The 19,130-nt window shown below is 38.0% G+C and overlaps 1 protein-coding gene across 8 annotated transcripts in view; it reads right to left on the minus strand.

Annotated features, from left to right (window-relative positions):
- Nucleotides 1–19,130, minus strand: part of LOC117568929 (RNA-binding protein Musashi homolog Rbp6) — a 224,186-nt gene that overhangs the window by 98,299 nt on the left and 106,757 nt on the right. Inside the window, exon 1 of one of the 8 annotated variants that reach the window (XM_052003657.1) lies at nucleotides 171–1,192. The exons of the other annotated variants lie outside the window; for them this stretch is intronic. The gene's annotated coding sequence lies outside the window, so the exon portion shown is untranslated. Of the gene's footprint in view, nucleotides 1–170; nucleotides 1,193–19,130 lie in introns of those variants that run through there. 8 annotated transcript variants of the gene reach the window in all.

The following is a 19,130-nucleotide window of genomic DNA, read 5'->3' on the forward strand; positions in this document are numbered from 1 at the left end:
AAATAATAGCATAAAAATAATTCATTGCATACTTTTTGGGGCTGAGGAGGTCAGCAACCAAAAACTTTCATTCACATTAATAATTACGAACACAAAATGTCTGTCAAGGGCAGCAGACACCAACAAAAAAAGAGAAGTAGTAGAGGGAACGATGGAGATGGATTACTTACAACGAGCTTCTTTGTTGGAATTGTGGCGGTTTGCGCTGACAGCGACGTCGGCGTCAAAGGCGGCGCTGCTGCTGCCGCTGCTGCTGTCACTGGCGGACTAATCGCTTTAATTGTCGCCGGCGCTGGCAGCGTTGGCAACGGCGGAAGCGGCGGCGGCTGCTGAAATAACTCCGCTGGCTGCTTCACGTAAAACAGATTTACTCCAAAGTGTGAAATTTTGATTGAATTTATTGCAACACTTTCGACAGGAAAAATGTGATTGCTCTTTTGTTGTTGTTGTTGTCGTCAAAAAGAGCGCGATTCTAACTTGTTGTTGCTCTTGTTGTTTGTTGATATTTGATGTAGATGTTGATGTTGAGCTTGTGTTATGTTTTGCTTTTTATTGTTTGTTGTCGCTGATGTTCGTTTCGTTGTTGTTTTTAATCGCTAAGATTTTTGTTTTGCTTTTATGTTTGTTTTTTTTTGTTTGTTTATTTCACAACTAATTGAGAAGCTCTTGAAATTGCCGTGTTTACCTAAATTGCATTTGTTTATACTCTGGGTTTGTTTATGTTTTGTTTTGTATTTACTTTTTTACACTACTAAAGCTCAAACGTTAGACAGCGCGTTGATAAATGTTTCCAATGTTGATTAAGTTTGATTGCACTTGAACGCGTTGCGAATCACGTGAAAAAATGTCGCTAATATTAAGCCCAAAAAACGCGTCTCGTTCTCGTTCTCTTGTTTATCGTAGTCGTCGTCGTCGTCTACCGAAAATTTCGCCGCTATTGACAATAAAATTGAACTCAGTTGTTGTTGTTGTGGTTGTTGCGATTGTTGCTTTGGTTTGTTGCTTGCTTTTTTAGAGCCGAGTGCTGAGAATTCAGAGAATTGATTTCCTTATGCTTTTCTTTCTTTGTATTTTCTTTTTTGCTTTTTTGACTTTGGTTGTTTTGTTGGTTTGTTGGCTGTGTGTTTTCACTAGGCTACTTTTGCACGGCTAAGGAACAGAACGCAACGACTGCTGGACTCGCTTGTCTGATAACGACTGAAGGACTCTCGCGAATTGCGTAGGATTTTTAGCAACAGCAAAAGGCGTCAGGACAACTACAGCGACAGCAACGTCAGCGTCGGCAGCGACTGCGGCAGCAGCAGCAGCAACAGCGACAGCATTTCACTTCTGGCAGCGGCAGCGCAGAAGCATTACAACAACGGAAGCAACTAACAGCGACACACACATGGCTAGAAAGAGAGCGAACCATTGAACGAGAGGAAGCGAGAAGCAGCGGCAACAAGAGAGGTAGAGGAGCTGAAAGAGAGCGATAGCAAGAGAGAGAGCGGGCTCCACAGCAGCAACAGCAATAGCAGCAGCACAGCTGAGAGAGAGTCACGAGAGTTCGTCAACACCCCCACACACGAAGTCTGTTAAATGCTTCTAGTAGATGCGGGCCAATGACCAGGGTTGTCAACGTACTGCTAAATTTAACAGCAGTTACTTTAGGTTGATCAGCATAGCAGAAAATTTTGAAGAGTATTAAGGTAGTAACAGGAAATATTTTAAAATAGATATATAAGTGGCTAAATAAAATAAAGATAGATAAAGAGCACACAGAATGTACTATCAACAACTATTTTTAAAATACTTCATTCTTCTGCGTGTAACACAAAAAATCAAAGCTAAAGAGCTCAAGATTACTGTGACTTTACCAATATTAAATGCTTTTTTTTAAATGGTGGTCATGCCGTTTAAATTAGTATGCTATTTACATACATATATACATGTTTTAAGTACTCGAATTTTAACATTAACATTAAAAATATATATTTTTTTTAATAATTTGCATTTCATATATAATTTACATGAATTGTTCGTATTTTTAAAATTATAATTTATTCTTTTAAAAATGAATTCTATTTAATTTTATTATGTTGGTTTTGATAATATTTTTTGTCAGTTTTCAGTAATATAAATTTTCCCCAAATATATTCCTTGCAGATTATATTAACTTTGCTCTCATACTGCGCCTTTTGGGTATGCAACACTTTTGCGCGTGCATCGATCGATGCTGTTAGTTGTTGGCTGCTTGTCTGTTTTGCTGCTAACTGCGCCATGCCTTTTGCTGGTGCTGCTGTTAGCCATACATCTTGACTTGGCTTACTGCCTGCCACACTTCCGTACCCCCAACTCACCCCCTCTTCCACTTTTACGGCAGTGTCGCACACAATGTTGCAATCACACACAAAACAGTCGCTAAAAATTCACTTTCACAAACCGAAAATTACTTAACAGACAACACGAGAGAGAGAGAACGAGTTGTGTGTGTGTGTGTGTGAGAGAGAGCAATTGCAACAGGAGAGCGCACAGAGAGAGAGAGAGCGCGAGTTAGAGTGAGAGCGAGAGAGGAAGCGGGCACGCGCCAGTTTGGAGAGTTGGAAAAATCTACGCGCGTCATTGTTGCACCTTTATGTTTGTTTTCGTGGGTGGCAGCCGAACCAGGCAGCCAAGCAGGCTGGCAGTCAGGCAGGCAGGCAGGCAGCCATCATCATCAGAGCAAAAGAGAAGGCACATCGAGATGGGGCAAATGGCGCAAACAAACAACAATAGCAAATGTAACCTCTATAGAGGGTGTTCGCTGTTCGGCTTCCAAACTAACTCGAATATTGTAGAATGAAGCCTAAGTAAAGCTAGTCAAAAAAATTGTATGCTTAATTGCATTTATGGATTATTTTTCTATTACTGCAGTTCTTTGCTCATCAGCTGCATCTTCAATCAAATCCAGCAGCACGCTTGATAATTGCCACAGTTCGTGTTGCCGTACATCGCGTGTGTGTGTGCCTGCCTCTTTATGTGTGTATGTGCATGTGTGTGTCTTGGTGAAAGTGTCAACTTGACATTGCCTGGAGTGCACGCGGCACCGCTCACACATAGCAGCACACTCTCACACACACACACACACACACTCTCACTCGGCAGGCCGCGCAACTTGCGTCAAATATTTTGTTGCCTACCGCCCGGGGGCAGTTTTTGTTGCCTGCTGACATGCCACAAAGCGCTCGCAGCGACACTTGTCTGAGCACAATTTCCCACCGTCAAAAAAACTCACTCTCTCTCTCTCTCTCGGTCTCTCTCAGTTGTACTTTCTCTCTTGGCGCGCCGACGCAGTTTGTGGCAAGCTGACAGTTTCCCCAGTTTTGAAAAAGCGCTGCCAGCGGCAACTGCGAAGTTCAGATGCTGTCGACGTCGACGTCGTCGTTGTCGCTGCTGCTGGTGGCTGCTGGCTGCCATGGCAGCTTTATCAGTGCCATGAAATGTTGTTCCCGGAAAATAACCCAAAGGAAATGCTGCACACACGCACATGAGAGTGGAGCAGCAGCATCGCCAGCATCAGCATCAGCATCGGCAATAACTGTGTACATGTAAATCCTGGTTTGTTTCATTTGCCGATTTGGATGCTGCCGCTGCTCCCGCTCTCGCAAAACTCTCGCAACTCGGGAACTCTGCAGCCGGCGGCACTAACTTTGTACGCTTGATGATGATAATAATGTTGCCCCTTTTCGCCTTTTGCCATTTGCCAGGAATTCAGCCAGGCAGCCAGCCAGCCAGGCAGCCAGGCAAACCAGGACGGAACCCACAAAGCCAGACATCGTCTATGGAAATTCGTACGCCGATTTTCGAGCGATTGCAATTGATTTGTAATGTATTTCATTGTTGTGCGACTGACTTTGCTCGCTATGTGTATGTGTGTGTGTGTGGGAGGCGGGGGAGTGAGGTTATAAAATTTGTATTGATTATTTCGATTGCCTTTGTTCGTTGACTGCGCTTTGTTCGACCATCTAATGATAGCTATGGGGGCATTAAAAATGTCAAAGCTGACATTTCTGCACACTACGACTACTAGAGAGAGCAGGCAAGCGTACTTCCGCTAGTAGTTGGGCTTAGGATTAGTAATATATACATACAAATATAAATAAATATAAATCTATATGTATATGGCAGAAGCAGAAGTAGTAGGAGGCCACGGACTCGACTCCACTCGACTCGACTCGACTCGACTTGGGAGTTGGCATGTGTACAAGTCAATTATGGGTCAAAATTCACACAGGAGTTTCACTTGACGCCGCTCGCTCGCACAATTTTATGAGTTCCTGCCCCATTGTAAGATGAGAGATGTGTGCAGCTCTCCAAAAAAAAAGTAGAAAGAAAAGAGGAAGCTAAAGAACAAGACGTTGCTCGTAGCTGAAGCGAAAGCTGTTGCCTGTGTGCTCCATTGCAAATGAAACATGTTTGGTTTTATCGCATTTATTGACGACTCCATGGGGACGCTTTGCCCGCCTGCCGCCAGTCAGTCAGTCAGTCCTGCAGATCAAACAATGGACGCTAGAGATGCCTTCAGTAGCGGCCCCCTCCCAGTTCTGGCTTCCCCCCCCAAATTGCGCTATCGAGCAGCTCAAAACAGCCACATAAAAAGATTATATTTATGCATGTATGCGTATACAACACACACATGTGAGTGTGTGTGTGTAAGCGTGTTTTGTTGATAAAGAAAAGCTACACACGGCAGCGGGGCAGAGAGGACAAGGGGATGGGGGAAGCGTAGACAGCAACTAAATTCACTTAGAAAAACGATTTGTATGCGAGTGTTGCATAGAAATGGAATGTGCGTGTTGCCCGGAAAAACTTTCCAAAATACTCGCACACTCTTGTTCCACCGCACAAAAATATTCTAAGAATGTACACAACGATAACTACTCTCTGCCTCCCTCCTCCTCCCTCCCCCTACTTGCTAGGTGAAAAGCCAGACGCAACGCAAAGTTGCAACCACAAGCCCCCAACATGCAGATTTTTCATAAGAATTTTCTCACTCCCCCACTGAATTTTTTTCTGTGCTTTAAACTTCGAATTGTGCATAAATTAATTAGAGCTTCAAGAGGTCGGCGCCAAAGCAGATTCACTTAAGCATTAAATATAACAAGAGCTTGTTAAAGTTTAGCTGGCAACAAGATTGCGTAAAGCTGGCATGAAAAAAGAAGCAAAGCAAAAAAGTAAAGTTACTTTACTTACTGCAACAAATTTAACGCTAATTTCTTCACAGTTTTTGTAATAAATCAAAAGGTTTTAAAGGTAAAAAAGAATTAAGATGATCTTTAACGAGCTTAGAAAATAATCTAAGGCGTAACATTGCAGTATTCTATTTTTGAAGAATACCTTTCCTTTTGAGTTTATCAGCTTATTTAAATTATTAAAAATTTAGGTTGACAACATTGAACGATGTTGTAACAGGAGAGGTATAAAATCTTGCATAGCTCGGTTCGTAATACTCATTATTAACTATTTACAATTTTGATATCAGTATAATAAAGTCAGATAGTTGCAGATGAAGAAATAGAAAAGGAAACATTCTTTTTGGGGGTTTTCTATAACTTTTATATAAAGGAAGAGCAAAGGAAAGAAAAAAAGAATACTTATACAAAGTATAAATTAAGCTAAACAAGACAAAAGTTTAACAAAGTTTAGTTGCTTTTAGTGTTTAACTGCTTTCAGTACTTAATTCTATACTTCTTAAAAATTCTATGAATTTAAATTAAATTAATTTCAATAATCTTTATAGTTTTGTTTTAAATATTCTAAGGAACTCACTTTTTATTGCATTGCAATGCAACAAGACAGCTTAATCTAGTTTTTGTTATCCTCTAAAACAAAATGGCATGCTTCAAATTTGTGTAGCATACTTTTTGGAGGCATTTTCTTTAACTCAATTCGTGGGCCTTAAAGTTTGTCTAGCTTATTTTGATGCAAGACTTTGTTTGAATTTCGATACAATAAATTGAGTTATGTTGTTTTGTTATGCAACGTCGCGTCGATTGAGCATATAATTTAGATAAATACAATAATATTGTGCAACTTTAACTAACAAGACAGATTGTTGTTATACTTTTTGTTGCTTGTTTTATTTTCAGTTATTTTTTTGTAGTGCGAATATCTAAAAGCACTTAAGTTGCGTTAAGCCACAAAACAAAACTTGATATGAATAACTTATTTAGTCATTCCACAGACTCTAGACATCGCTCTACATGACTACTTAACATTCTCACATACACAATGTGCAGAGAATGCCTGCTTCTGATGCTGCTACTGTCTCGCTCCTTTGTGTTCTCCCTCTCTCTCTATCGTTGTGTGTCTTTGCCTGCAACACCCTTTAAGCCAGCCAGTCAGCCAAGTAACTCACTGCGCCCTTCCCTCTACGCCCTCTCTCCTTCTCCTTGTTGCTGCTGTCCAGCAACATTTAAGCAATTTCGCTTGTTAAAAGCTTACGCCGCGCACTTTACTTTAAACCACACTAACAAATGCCACTTCATTCAGCAGATATTTGCGGCAAGCAGCAGTGGCAGTGGCAGCAACGTAGCTGTAGCAAAAACATAGCGCCACACACACACGCACACACACACGCACACTCGCATATGCGAAATCACACACATCCTTTTGCCATCAATTCTCTAAGCAACAAACAAACAGGCGAGCCCCACATGGACACACACACTTACTAACACACACACACACACAAACACACACGCATGCCGCAACACGCAAAGCTCTTTTCACTACAAAACGGAAGTACATAGAAGCAGAGCGCAGTAGCTATAACAGCAGCAGCAGCAGCCGAAAAACACAACGCAAAAAAAAAATAGAATAGAGAACAGAGAATAGAACTCTGAGCTGGGAAAACTGCGAGCTTATAGAAAAATACTGTGGCAGAAACTATACACACACACACACACACTCAGACACACACAAACATGCCACAGCAGTGGCAACACAAGATATTCATTCTATCGTAAAATAGGTGAGCAGCAATGTGAGTGTGTGTGTGTAAAAAACAAGCGCCAACGCTCTGGTCAACGGATAACAAAACATAAATAATAACGACAGAGTAGTTGCAGCAGAGGGAAAAGGGGAACAAGGGAACAGAGGTAAACCCAGCCAAGGCTGCTGGGAAACAGGCAGCAGTGGAGCTATTTTTTTGCTAGCCATGGCCAAAAGCAGGCTACAGGTCTCTGGCAGCCAAATGAGATCAGCAGAATCGCTTACAAGCAAGAAAAATGAAAAGAAACTATCGATGACAATAAACAATAAACAATCAACATGAAGATAACTTCAACTTATGAAATATTCTGATAGAAGCGAACACAAAGCAAAGCGAATTGCGCAACAAGTGTTGGTTTGTAGTAAAAAAATGTGGTTAATGCTCTGAGCTAATAATGGCTAAAGAAGCTTAACCTATGACTTAAAGTGGAAAGTAATATATGAGGAAACAAAACAACAAAAATATTTACGATTTTATGATTATTTTACACAAAACGTTAGCCATAAATATCCATCAAGTTCGTAGAGATAAGATTAAGTTGATTTACCAAAATCAATGACTGTTTGTTAATAATTAAAGTTCAGAGCTAATGACGACTAAGGAATATTCAACTAAGACTTAAAGTTATATGGGAAACATGTTGAAAAATATGTGTTTGTTCTCTGCACATATTCTAAATATATTCATTGTATACATTAATAACATATTGAATTCATTTACGAATGATAAATCAACTTTCTATGCAGAATAAAAGCCATAAATATCTGAGCAATTTAAAGGAACCAACAAAAATTTGTTTGCTAAACTACTATAACATACAGCAAACTAAAAGATAAATTAAAAACTTAGTTTATACAATTCAATTGTATAGAAATATTTTCTTGTTTTATTCAAATACTTTTCAAAACACATTTTATTGTGCTGGAAACGCTTCCCAATGGTTTGGAGTTCATTAATCATTTCAAATTTGGAATTATTTTAAATATCTTGGCAAATTATTCAAATAAGTATAAATAATTTTGCTGAAATTATATTATACAGAAGTAAAACTCTTTGAGAATAGTTTTTGTCCTTTGTATAGTCTTTGAATATATTTGATTGAGCGTTAAATGTTTCTCAATGCGTGAGTGCCTCATAAAAAATCATTGACGATTTTATAATTATCTTTGATTACACACAAAATGATTGCCATAAATTTCTGAGCAATTTATACAAATCGACATAAATTTGTTTGCTGCAATATTATAAAGCAACCATCAAAAAAGAAAAATAATAAATTTACAAAAATACATAGGCAGAATTTGATTGCTCAAATATTTTACCAATATAAATCTGTTTGCTACAAATTCAAATTCGTAGCTTTAAGAAACTTCTGTCAAATGCTTTCCCTGAAGCATTTTCTATCAACTTGTGCAATTCTCAATTGGAAACTTTCAATAATTTTGTGTCATTGACTTTTGGCAATCTTAAATACAATTTGTTTTTCTTACTTTAGCCTGAGCCGAATAATTATTAATACTTTAAAATTGTGGCAATTTTTTGTGTGTGTGTGTGTGTGTTATGGAAAAATCAAAAGAAAAAGAAAATGCCAGTGCCATTGGGGGCCGGATAACAAATTTCTCCTTGGACATTTATAATACATAGTGGGCCAATTTCAGTTCAATTTATTTCTGTTTGCTGAGCCTTAACTCACTTCCTGGATCCTGCTGGGTGACTTACTTACTAACAGGGCCAACGTAGCCATAATGGCCACGTCGTATCGGTTTCCTGAAAGATGAAAAAACGAAAAAGAGGAGCACAGCAACAACAACAACAAAATAAAATAAAACAGGACACGCGCCCCGGTGCTGGGAGCTGGAAGCCGGAGCTGGGCAATGCCAAAAACTGGCAACCTCAGTACAGGAAAGCGCCAATGCCATGGAGAATAATGTGAATGCGAACAACGCGCGCATATAACTCATTTATTTATTTACTACACACACACACACACATACATGCGAGAGAGTGTGTGTGCGATTGTGTGCGTATCCATATCGCAGTATGTGTATCTTGCTTGCGTGCAGTGAAGCTTGAGTTTGATTTAATAGTTTATTAAGATACGCGCAGCAGCAAGTGAAGATTAAGGCGAGCGGATTTGCCTCAACGGTGCTTCGGTGGTTGTTGTTGTTGCCGCCGCACTTAAATGCGACGACCACTGGATTTTGGCTGTGGTTTATGGGCTTTGCAGCCGCGCGGCATAAATAGATTTTGGGGCAACTTAACGTTGCTGTTGTTGCTGTTGCTTGTGTTGCTGGCCTTGTTTTGCGGCTAACGTTGCATTTGGAAATGCTTTTGGAAAATAGCAGACGTTGCGCTGATAAACGCAAGATAATAATAACAACTCGACTCGCATAGACTGACTGTATTATAAATTCAACATACAACGATAATTAGAATCCCGGCTTATAAAACGCTATGCGCAATATATTTGGCCATACTGTTATGGCAGTTGAAAGCGATGCGAAAGGCGATGCCAAACTCTATAAATTATGTGTAATCTTATTAAGCAATATACTATATGTATTATATACTATTTTATTTGCTTTTCTTTTCGCTGCTGCCTTTATGGCTTTTACTCGGCTTTCAATTAAAGGCTTTAAGTATTTAAATATACAGAAAAGTACTTTTTAAGTATATTGTTAAATTATTCAATTAAATTCTAGGGTATTTTTGAGTCTCTTCAACTTTTCGATTGCATAATTATAAATTTAAAATTTTAATTTAATGCGTATAAATTAGTTTGAAGCGGCGATATTTATCACATTTACTTGCAATTAAAGTAAAATATATTAAAGAGCAACACTAATAACAATTAGGCAATCTGCTGGACGAATTTGTGATATTTTGCATGTTATGATATGAATATGAATATAATTAAAATGAATTTAAAATCGGATACAATATGCATTATTATTCAGTATTCACAGCTTCATAAATAGCTGTTGTACTTTTGTTTTAGCCAACATTACAACAATTAAAGAGAACACTTAGAAATGTAATCAAACATTTAATAATGCCGAGAATACAGCTTGAAAATATGCAAGGCAAAATAATGCACAATAAACAGGTAAGAAAGCTACAGTCAAGTGTGCTCGACTGTGATATACCCGGTAATCATTTTGAATAATAGCAAAGATTGCGGTATTATTCTTAAAATATACCGAATTAGTGTACTAAATATACCAAATGCTGTATTTGGTTTATCGATATACTATTACATTCAAAATATTCGACAGAGTACAAAATATACCATATAATCAATAAAAGCAACACATTGTGGTATTATTCTTTAAATATTCCGAAAATATACCGAATAATATATATGCTATATCGATATACTATTATATTCCAACTATATCATAAAACACTAAAATATGTATATCAAATGATGTATTTAGTATGTCGTTGAACTATTATTAATTATTATATAATTATTATAATATACCATAGAGCCAAAAATATACCGTATATTGAGACCGTTTTTTGGTATGTGAAATATTTAAATAATTTATATAATTTTAAACTAAACGCACACAAATTTCCAAGAATCCTAATATATATCATTAAATATATCAAAAATCTCCTTCAGCATGAAAATATGCCAGACAAATAAATGCACAATAAATAAGTAATAATTTATGTAAGGCAAAATAACTAATTAATAAAAAAGACACAAGAGTAATGTGTAAATAGTTGTGAATCTTCGAAATATAAATCATTGCTTGCAGTATTCAGCTTAAGCTGCTCATAAAATCAAACTGGTATTTGTTGGAGTAATGTGGATATTTATATGTGGAATTTATGCTTGCATTTGATTGAGTATTTATTACATTCGTATATATTTTTGGGGTATTTAATTCGAAATATCGCTTCATTCATTTTCGCATTTCACATTTATTGCCTACACATTTTGCCAGCTCATTTTAAAAGCCCATAAATTAATATTTTCACGCTTTAAATGCCGCACACACACACACAAATACACCCTTAAATACACACACACACGTGCTGATATAGATATATATCTATGTGTGAGTTGGCAGCGATTAAAATTGCTGTTAATGACAAGCGAATGTTATAAATTACAGCAATGAAGCAATTTTTTTTTTCTGCTGTCTGCCCTGACAGCGCACAGGGCTAAAGTTGATGACTGTCTCAGTGTGTGTGTGTGTGTTGTAGGGTGTGTGTGTGAGCTGCCTGTAGCAGACAACAAAGTTTGCCTAATTATTTAAGATCAACGCTGCTGCTGCTGTTGCCTGCTGTCGCTTTTGTTGCTGCCATTTCAAGTCAACGCCAAGATGAAAAACCAAACAATGAAAATTGAACTCGTCTCGGGTTTTGATAATGATGTTGTCTCTCGCCTGCCGCATCTCTCTCTGTTTCAGTGTTATTAATGATGTCCTATATGAGAGAGGCAGGCAGGCAGACAAACACACGCACAGTTGCAGATAAAAACACGCATTCAGAGCGATAGAGCGAGCGCAAGATAGCGAGACAACACACCTAAAAGCTTGGGCCAAATTGAGGTTGAAGTTGAGGTTGTCTGTGTGTGTGAGTGTGTATATGATTTGTATGTGTATACGTTTCGTATGTGTGTGTGTGTGTGCGTGTGTGGTTTGAAGGTATCCATTGCCTTAAAATTATGCGCCATATTTTCTGTCAGCATTTTGGCTCGTCGCTTAGGCGGATGTCGGATGTGGTGGCCTCCAACTGAGTGCAAGGCAGAGCGAAATGGAGAGGGAGAGAGGTAGAATGAGAGGTAGAGAGGGAGGGAGACAGGTTGCGGTTGCGTTGGCAGTGCGAAATGAACGATTGAACCCGCAATGGCAACGACAACACACGTTGAAATCAATGTGTGTGATTTGCCAATTATGTGGGTTATACATCTCTCTCTTTCTCTCTCTCTCTTTCTCTACGTGAGTGTGTGTGTGTGCGTTTGGCTCGTCATTAGCGCTGTTTCCATTTCCGGCAGACAGAAGCAACAGCAGCAGAGAGTAGGAAGCAGGCAAAGGCTGTCAGGGAGTCATCGATGTCGTTGTCGACGACGTCGTCATTGGATGTCAATTTCATAAGCAATTTACGCAGCGACAGAGTTCGATTTGCCAACTGTTGATGCCACATCGCGTTGCGTTGCCTCGCGTCGCATCGCGTCAAGTGCCTGAAGTGCTTCGAGTTTTCGGGGGAAATTGAACTCACGATGATGATGAAGAAGAAGAAGAAGTTGCTGTTGCAAATAACGTTTCAAACGTTTCCCTAGCGTCTGCCTAATTAACTAATTTTGCCACTCTCACACTCGCATCTACAAATAGGCAAAATACATGTGTCTAGATACATAAAGTGGCCGAAACATTCAAAATATCATTTGCGTTTAGGGGTAGCAAGGTTGAAGGTTCAACTCCATCGTGTCGTGTCGTTGTCCAAAACTGATGCGTTGCGCTATTGTCCTAATTATTGTCCTGCCATAAACAACTAACAGAAGCAGCAGCAGCAGCAACATCAAGAGCAACAACAGCAGCAACAACAACGACACTAACAACTGGCATTGGCGATTCACCCTCACACTGAAGAGAAGAAGACAAAAGTAATGGCCGCTATAATTCACAGTTACTTATTGTTTATCTGTTCGTTTGCTCAGCTCGATGTGCTCCATAACTTAAATGGTCGCAACAGCAGCCAAACAAGCTAGAGATGAGAGACCAAATCGACACAAACCCGACCATTATCAACCAAGCCAAAGCAAGGCGAAAACAATGGCAACACAAATCACGTAACACGAGAACTCAATAAGCCCATTCTCAAGAACTATACAAATCGAATTAGTTGCCAGACGAGAGAGGTGTCTGATTTAAGCAGAAGTTAAGCTCTCAAAGTAAAGTGTTCATATGGAAAAATCATATCGAACCAGCTTATAAATTTAATAAAATGTATCAAATATAAACTGCTCTTCCTACATTTTAAGAATATGAAAAAATACCAATTTATTTCAAAATTTAAGTATTCAAAATTGTATGAAAAAAATATACTTTTTGCATTTTAATTGAATTTGTTCTCATGACAAGAATTTTAATGTGATGATAAGATATTTTATGTAAAGTTGTTGTTTAGAAACGCTTGATATATAAGTTATGTTTTTTGTGAATGTGTATTAAGTAAACGAATGTGTTGTTTAGAGTTCAATCTCCAATTTAAGAAAACATTGTTCATATAAGCTGCTCAAAAATTAGAATACATTGAAAGTTTGTAAAGAATATCAAGTATACGATTAAAATGCAGATTTAAATAAGAATTTATGTAATCAAAATACATATTAAAACATAAATCGGTTTTATATTTACTTTTTTCATAAAAAGAATTTTATAATAAAAAAAAATTGTTAATTACTATGAATGTAAAATTTTAGTTACTTCTACTCTCAATATTAGGTGAAACTTTGATTTGTATTTAGTGAGTGAATTTCTTATTGAATAAAAAGGACAAGAAACATATAAATATAAGTATTTAGTTCTGGTATAACTGATTCAATTTTTGATTACGTAAGGATGAAAAAGAAACATATATTGATTTCACTTCTCAAATTTGTAATTTCTTTCAATTTTAAAATCATTCTTAGTAATTCTTCAGAAGTACTTTTTAGTATTTAGTATTTTTAATATTTAGTCTATTTAAGTAAGTAATATTGAGTATTTTTATTAGAAAATATTGACATTTTTGTAGTATTTAATATTTAGTATTTTCCGTTATTTATATTGCATTTTTTTTTTAAGTTCGTTTAAGTTTCTTTTCACATTTTTGATTTATTTTCCAGTTCTCGTACACAAACTTGCACATAATAATTTATTCCATATAATATTATATATACACATATTTCCATTTGTGGAGCAAAAATAATAATTGAAGGATTGTAATAGATATTCCTCTATATACACATTTCCTGAACTAAATAAAGCGAAGCAGCTTAATTACATTTCCGACAGCGTCTCCAATGCGAACACGTGTCCATCTCTAGGCTAACAAGGATGCAAGACTTGACGCCACCAAAAACTCGCTGTATTTGTAAAGGACTCGCTTCGATTTAATGGCAGCCGAGTGGCAAAAAGGGGAAGATGAACTCGCCCATCTTCTGGCCTTTGCCTTGCTTTCGCTCTCGCTTTGCTTTGCTTTGCTGTGCTGTCTGTGATTTAAATGATGCGAATTAATTTGAAAATTTTCAATGTATTGCAACCTGGCAACCGGCAGAAGAAGGAGGCAGAAACAATTGTCAGATTTGCTCAGCTCATAGAAAAGGTTTGAAGAAGAGGCGCACAAAGAGAGACGGAGAAAGAGAGAACGAGAGAGAACGAGAGAGAAAGAGTAAGAAAAATCAGTGCACATAACCGAAAAAGCCGAAAACCGTGGCCATAACTATGTGCGGCCGGCAAAAGGAAACGAGCAACAATGCAACAACGCTGCTGAGTCGAGCAGATTGCACAAAAAATAGTTGAAACAGCAGCAGCAGAGATGGAAGTGGCAGTGGCAGTGGCAATGTGGCAAAGAGAGGCAGAAGGCAACCACATTGGTGGAAAGCGGCTGTTGGCTGTTGTTGGAGCAATGGGCAAAAGTTTAAACAACTATTTATTATGAAATACAACAAAAAGTGGTAGGCAAAAAAATAAAGAGAAACGAGAGCAGCAGATAAAAAGCAAAAAATACTATTTAACACACACACACACACACACACACACTGAGCTGAGAGAAATGCAAACAGACAACAGCTGAACGCGGAGGCGGCGACTTTGCGGCAATCCTTTGAGCAGCTGGAATCCAGCTGGGTATGACTGCAACCCAAACGATTCCAACAGCAGCAGCCCATCCATATCCATCTCTCCATATCTCTCACGCTCTCGCTCTCCTCAGTCGAAGCTGAAGCTGAGCCTCGATGCAAAGGAGCAACTTTTACGTGAAAATGTTCAAAATTTAATCAAATTAAAGTGAATGCGCCGCAGGCGAACATATTTCGCACGCTCCGGCGAGAAAGAGAAGCGCCGCTGCCTTCCATTCTCCCCCTACCATTCCATCCGCCTCCCTCTCTTTAGCCAGGATGTGGAATGAGTGAACGAGAATGTGAGCCAGGCCAAAAAGGCTCTGAGAGAGCGAGAGGCGCAAGTTTAATATGTAAATTGTTTTTGTTGCCAGCCAGAGCGTTCGCTGTTGCTGTTGCTGTTGTTGCCATAGCTCGACATTAAGTGGTTATCATAGCCATTTATGAGGCTGTTAAAAAGTATCTCATTAAACATAAATGGCCAAGCAGTCGAGCGAGTGTTCGCAGGGTGCGGATCGCACTCAACTAGAACTGGATAATAGATACTCGAGTCGAGCCGAGTCGAGTTTTGAGTCGGGACCAACAAATTAAACACCCAAACTATGCCACGCAAACCGAACAACAACAACAACAATTGAGTTGAGATTGGAAACAAGCATTTACCATATGCAATACGTTAAACCACCCGCAGCTCTAACACGGCTTATATAGCCCCAACCAAAGTAGAAACCAAAGCAGAAACAAAATAGGCAAAAGCAAAAGCAAAAGCACTGAATAGAGAACTCTGTATGAAAGCCATATCCCACACACATTCTACCAAATTCCGTTTACCTGTCAAACTTTTGCCATTTGTGGCCAACATATTTTGAAGTTAGCCCCAGCGTGCCACACCACCACCGACAACAACAACAACAACCAGCGAGAAGAGTGGCAGCATTTTTGTCATCCCAGCCTCATGCCACAATTGAACCGAGTCAGAGCCACGTTTATGCCTAAACTTTGTCAATTATTTGCGGATTTAACATTTGTAGCTTGTGCGGATTTTGATTTTTGATTTGAGTTTAAAAACGGCAACAACAACAACAAACAGCAACATCTATGCCACACACTCATTAGAGTTTCATTTTATGAGAATCTAACACAGATTCGCAAAAGGAATTTCAACAACTTCAACTTAAACTTAAACTCTCAAGCTTTACAGCAAAGGATTCAAGTCAAGTTGAAATTCTCTTTTTTCATGTTTTTAACTTGCAACAATGCGAGAGAGAACTTGCCACATTTAAAGCACAACTTTTGACTCTCTCTATCGCTTGCTTGACTCTATTCAAATGTCAATTCAATTAACAAAATTATTTATCTAGAAGAAAAAAAGTCAATGAACACGTCAACACAATAAAGCGACTTCTCGGAAATTGAAACCTTCGCTCTCGTTCATAATGAATTCATTGGAATTGCGAGAAAAATAGAATTGCAAATTGAATTAGTTTTCTCTTTTTTTTCCAATGTTTGCTATGTTTATAAAATGCTCTAAAAACAATCTCTTATTTGTAATCGCATTGAGCGAATCACCTCATTTTTAGTGTTATTTTTTTGTTGGGATGTGACAATTATTAATTATTCATTGAAGGCGCTTGTTATAATCTTTTTTTGGAATGTCGGAACTTCCAGTGAAATGCGTTTGCAGCGAAAACATTCAATTTTGGTTTCTCGTTTTATTTTATTTTATTTCTCGTTAAGTTTGGTTGATTTTATCATGTTGTGTTTTGTATAATAATATTTATATTAATACCCTGGATTTTAGTAAGAAAAAGGATCTACGCTCATTCAAAGTAAATTGTTCTCTAAAGAAATTTCAATTTTGATATCCAAATGCATGCATTCAAATAATTTAAATTGTTCTGATATATAGAGAAATATTATTTTTACACATTGAACGATAATTATTTTATAAATAAAACCATTCTTTAAATAATGTAATAAAAATCAGAATGCATCTCACAGTCAAAAGAAAGCTAATTATACATTAAGGAACCGAATTTAATTTCGGGACTTTAAGATATTATAGAAGTTACATTAAAAATAATTAAAATATATCAATATACCGAATGTATCTTTAAATACACTTCAGTAATTTTTTTGGTATATATATTCGGTATATTTTAAAAATAAAATCTTACTGTTTAGATTTTATTTAAAATGAGTAGGGTATATCAAAGTCGAGAACACTCGATTGTTTTTACTGTAACGACAATGTTGCTAATTGGCAACGTTGGTCCCGAAAATGATATTCATTATAGAAAATTAATAATATTATAAATAATATACAAGTGTCAATATTTATCTTTCAGGAAAACTAAATAAATTTCTCTGTTTCTTTTAAAAATGTAAAAAAAAAACAAAACGATATCTGATATTTTCTCTGTTTACAATAATTTTTAATCAACTCCAATTCACTCTTTATAAGGTATCTAGGGAGTCTATCAAGCTCTCAGACAGCGCTGTCCTCACTTTAGCTATATTGTATTCATTTACAAGAATTGCAATATTATTTTTATGATTTTTAGTCAATATATGCATATCAAATAACTATCAATGCCGCACGACTGCCACTCGCAAATGTCAAAATCTCGCAACAAATTATCAGCAGAAACGTCAATGGCACCTGCTGCACAGCCATAGACAGGCTGTGCTTTCCCCCTATTGACTTACCCCTATCTAAGGGCCACAAAAATATATATGGAATATATATAGAATATGAAAAAAAGAAAGAAGAATGAATATTGGCAAAGCGAGAAGAAGAGAAGTAGGAGGAAAGATGGTTAGTTGACGGCGACAATGACAAGGACGAAGATGAGATGGAGATGGAGAATCGAGATGGAGATGGAGATGGAGAATGGAGAATGGGACGCAGGACAAGCAAACGCTGCAATTTTGCAATTTGATTATTTTGCAAAGCAAAATATATGTATATATATACGAATGTGTGTGTGTGTGGGATGTGGCAAGGGTCAGGTGCTGTAGACACAGAATGAAAAGATTGAGAGAGAGAGTTCAAATGGGGGGACCAAGAGGGGAGGCCAAAGGACAGCACCTGGCAACGTCGAGGGGCAAAAATCGTTGGTGACGTCGTCGTCGTCGTCGTCGTTGGTTGGTGTTGGTGTTGGTGGCTGCCGTTTATTATGCGTAGCTCTCGCTCTCTCTGTGCAGTGCAGTGCAGCACACAACTTTTGCAAAGTAATAAAGCCACAAAAGTTCAACTTCAATTGAAATAAATTAATTTCAACATTCGGACTGACAGCGCCAACTAACTGACAATTACACACCACACCATCTCACATAGAGACAGATATAGAGCAAGTGAGAGGAAGAGAGATAGAAAGAGAGCCAGAGAAAGAGAAGGAATAGACACATGCTCAGCGGTTTGCTCGCTGCATGAAATAGTTGAGTAACTTTTCACTTTTATTTTTGGTTTTCCCATTTTTATTTGCTGCCTGCCTTTTGTTGTAAATGTAAAATAATAACGACAAAATTGCACTTTCAACTTTTGACTTTTTTTTGTTTTTTTTTTGCTGTAGAGAGCAGAGAATCGTCGTCGTAGTCGTAGTCGTCGTCGTCTGGCTTTGTATTGCTCTCTCGAGTGCGCCTGGGATGCTCCCATTGTCTGTGCAAAAGTTGAATTAATCGCCCATTCAAGCTCCCTTCCTCGCCCACTCCACCCTCCACGCCTCGTCTTGGGGGAGCAGGAAACTCTCGTCGAATACCTCAGCAAAAGTCTGCAGGCAAACTGCAGTCAGACGCATACTTTCGACATAGTTTGGCTGCCTCAACGACTGTTTCATCTTGATTGATTACATATTTTACAAGTTATTGCACACACACGTACATAGAGAGAGCGAGAGAGTGAGTGAGGGACGGAAGCGGGAGGCGAGAAATACACGTATTTATTAGATTTATGGCTTGACTTTCCTATGTCTGTCTGTCTGTGTCTTAATGTCTGTGTATTGTAATGGCTGCTGCCATTCACACACACAACTTTAAATGTATTGGAAATATCTCGAGATATATCCACGTTTTCAGCTCGAAGGTACTAAAAAGTAAAACTCATGTCGAAAGCGGTAAGCTGTGGCAATTGACTGAAACTGCCGGTTTAAATTAGAAAAGTTTGCACAATGTACACACAAGATACACACACAAACACACACACATTCTCATCGTCACAACACAGACATATTCGAGCGTGTTAATTTAATGGCAACATGACTGAAGCAGCAATGAAAGATG

This window comes from Drosophila albomicans, chromosome 3 (genome assembly GCF_009650485.2).
Source record: "Drosophila albomicans strain 15112-1751.03 chromosome 3, ASM965048v2, whole genome shotgun sequence".
NCBI classification, from domain to species: Eukaryota; Metazoa; Arthropoda; class Insecta; order Diptera; family Drosophilidae; genus Drosophila; species Drosophila albomicans.